The 3,008-nt window shown below is 43.2% G+C and overlaps 1 long non-coding RNA gene across 1 annotated transcript; it reads right to left on the bottom strand.

The window, feature by feature from the left end:
• Positions 1-768: 768 nt before the first annotated feature.
• Positions 769-2,651, bottom strand: LOC123235523. The gene is made up of 3 exons (XR_006505389.1): positions 2,595-2,651; positions 2,408-2,497; positions 769-1,273 (listed from the first exon to the last, which is right to left on the bottom strand). It is a non-coding gene; the product is annotated as an uncharacterized LOC123235523 (long non-coding RNA).
• Between the last annotated feature and the right edge of the window lie 357 nt (positions 2,652-3,008).

Genomic DNA, 3,008 nt, shown 5'->3' with positions numbered 1-3,008 from the left:
CTTCCTACTGTCTTTGAAAATTGAAGTTATCCCCCTATTGTGCTTTTTTTTGTTTTGGGGGAGGGGGGAAGAGGGTTGGAACTTTCCCATACAGCTAGTTCAGGGTTTTTTAAATTTAATTCTTTCAAGGTCTACATAAACTATATTGTTTAGTGATTAACAGTCCAGATTATCTGTCTCCCTTACCATTGATTCACATCTTCCTACCATATACTATTAATAATAACAACGATAATAAGGGCTCATGTTCATATAGCTTACAACTACATCTGAAATTTCTCCTAATTCTCTCATTTTGGAATTAAATCACAAAGTAATAAGACTTAGAGTCAAAAAATTAACTAGTATGATCTCCTCATATTATAAATAAGGAAGATAAAGCCCAGAAGCCAAGTGACTTACAGAAATTTATGGTAGCAGAGATAGGTCCTCTGACTTAAAAATGTATTCTTTTATTTTACTACATCAGTTCAACTCTCAACTTCTCTGGTGCCAACACCTTCTCCTTAATATTTTCTGCATCTTGAGATCTGATTACCCTAATTAAGTTACAGGCACAGTCTTACCTTAAGATATTCCATTCTCAACTTCCTCAATTAGGTACCCTTTTTCTCACATGACAATTCCTCAGGTTTGATTGCCTTTTTTTTTTTTTTTTTAAACCCTTACCTTTCATCTTGGAGTCAATACTGTGTGCTAAGGGTAGGCAATGGGGGTTAAGTGACTTGCCCAGGGTCACAGCTGGGAAGTGTCTGAGGCCAGATTTGAACCTAGGATCTCCTGTCTCTAGGCCTGGCTCTCAATCCACTGAGCTACCCAGCTGCCCCCTTGATTGCCTTTTATCGATACAAATACATCAAAATTTAGAAGCAACCAAATGGTTCAACTAATGAACTTGGAAACTCCAGCTACCTAATGCCTAATTCTTTCTTTTCCCAAACCAATAAGCATATTCCTATATCCTTTCAGAGTTTCTCAATTGGAAAATGGATTAGAAAAATATTTCCTGTACACAAAGGATAGAATTGTAACCAGTGAAGAGAATTTACATGAAGGTGAGTTAGAGCTCAATGTAATAAATTTCTATTAATTAGGAAAATACAAAAGTAGAATGAACTGTCTTTGAAGAGTGGGCTCACCATCTCTGGAGGTTTTCAAGAAGAGAGTAGATGATCAACCATTTCTCAGCGAAGTTGTTGTTTGGATTCATAAAGGGTTTGACTTAGGATTTTATGATTCTCCATTTAGTTCCCTGATCTCTTCAGTAAATTCTCTAAAAGAAAAGACCCAATTAAATCATCTTGCTACTGGCTACTTAACTGCTGTCTCTCTTCATCTAGCTTATTAAATGTCAATCAGTTTGAAATCAGTGCCACTAGAATCATTCTGCACCACCCACTAAAACTCACTCACCCTCTCTCACTCACACTCACTCTTTCTCTCTCTCTCTCTCTCTCTCTGCATAATTTAAAAGAAATGAGGGCAGCTTAGCTTAAGTTTTTGAAATGGAAAGGGATAACGGAGTCCCTTGGAGCCGGAAGCTTCTGGAGCTCATAGCTTAGAGTTGTAGACTGTAAATTGTTACAAAAATAGTAAAGTAACTATTAATATTAATAAAAGGCTCTTTAGAAGACAAAGATAAATAATATGAAGTTCTTGCCCTATGGAGCTCATTATCTGGTAGAAGAGATAGACGGAAATAAATAAAAATGATGTAGAATATAGTGACTGGGAGAATGGCACATCCATTATCATAGGCGTTTAAAGAATAAATACATGGCTTCTGTCTTATGATGAAAACTCATGAAAGATTACCAAGAGGTAGCATTTGAACATGGATCTTGAAGAAAGGTTAAAATTTCAACTAGAGGAATCGTCAGGGTTAATACAGAAACTCATAGGACATCAATTCTAGAAGAAATCTTTGAGATCATCTAGTCTACCATTTCCCAAATTCCGTTCCATGCATTTAAAAAATGTCACTGTATAATACATTTCCATGGTTTTGCTCCAAGATTTTCCCCACCTACGGATGCAAGGGATCACATTTTTACTTTACTTAATCCTAGTGCTTCTTCTCCCTTTCTGCCATCCCTATATCTCCCAGCCACAGTGTGCCCCCTGGGTGTCCATCTGCCCTGACTCTGCGTCCTTTCATTTGGGCTTTTCGCTGCTCCCCATCCCCCCTCTTCTCCATTCAGGTGTCCAGATCCCACTGTCCACAGTCCCCTATCTCCGCCCGTCTTTGCCCTTCTCCCATCCCGGTTCTCAAAGTTGTCTTCTGCCTCCTATCCCCCAACTCTAGCAAGTCCTGGATTCTCTACGTATGAGGGAGATTCCGGCGTGTCTCCTCCCCACCTCCCCTGCGTCTCCAGCCGTGACAGCAAGGCTCCCCCTCCCCCATTACCGGGCACTCAGAGGCCGAGGCGGCGGTGGAGGCTGCGCGGGCCTGGGCCCACGGGAGGACCATGTTCCGGCTCCGAGACTGCAGCTGTGTCTGTGAGGAAGAACAAGCGAGACAGGGGCTCAACAGGGGACCAGCCGCCCCGCCACGCCCAGAACCGGAGCCCCCGGTAGCGTAGCCAGAGTCTCACCTGTCCAGCGGCCTCCTGTCTGTTATTGTGGCTCGGGAAGGGGGAGGGAGTGAGAACCCCGGCAAACACTTCCGGCTCCCCGCCACACCGCTTCCTTTTCCGGCGCTGTGGACCTCCACTTCCGGGGCGGGGTAGCCTGAGCTGCCATATTAGGAGTGGCTCCTGAGAATACGGCAAAGGCGCCATGTTGAATGTGGCGGAAATTGCCGTTAAGTTGTCTAGGAAAGAAGGTTAGTATCTCCTACTGATCCTGTTATCTAGGGACAGTGACACCTTGGGAGGGTCACTTTCCCTCTCTGGACCTCAGTTTTCTCAATGTGTAAACTGGGAACGCCTTGGCTGTTTGAGGTGGTGAAAAGAGCCCTGGCAGAGAATCGGGAGATGTGAGTATTTGTCGTGTTGTAGGAGAAACAC

The sequence above is a fragment of the Gracilinanus agilis genome, chromosome 2 (genome assembly GCF_016433145.1).
Source record: "Gracilinanus agilis isolate LMUSP501 chromosome 2, AgileGrace, whole genome shotgun sequence".
Classification (NCBI taxonomy): Eukaryota; Metazoa; Chordata; class Mammalia; order Didelphimorphia; family Didelphidae; genus Gracilinanus; species Gracilinanus agilis.
This window is presented reverse-complemented; position numbering and strand designations above follow the sequence as displayed.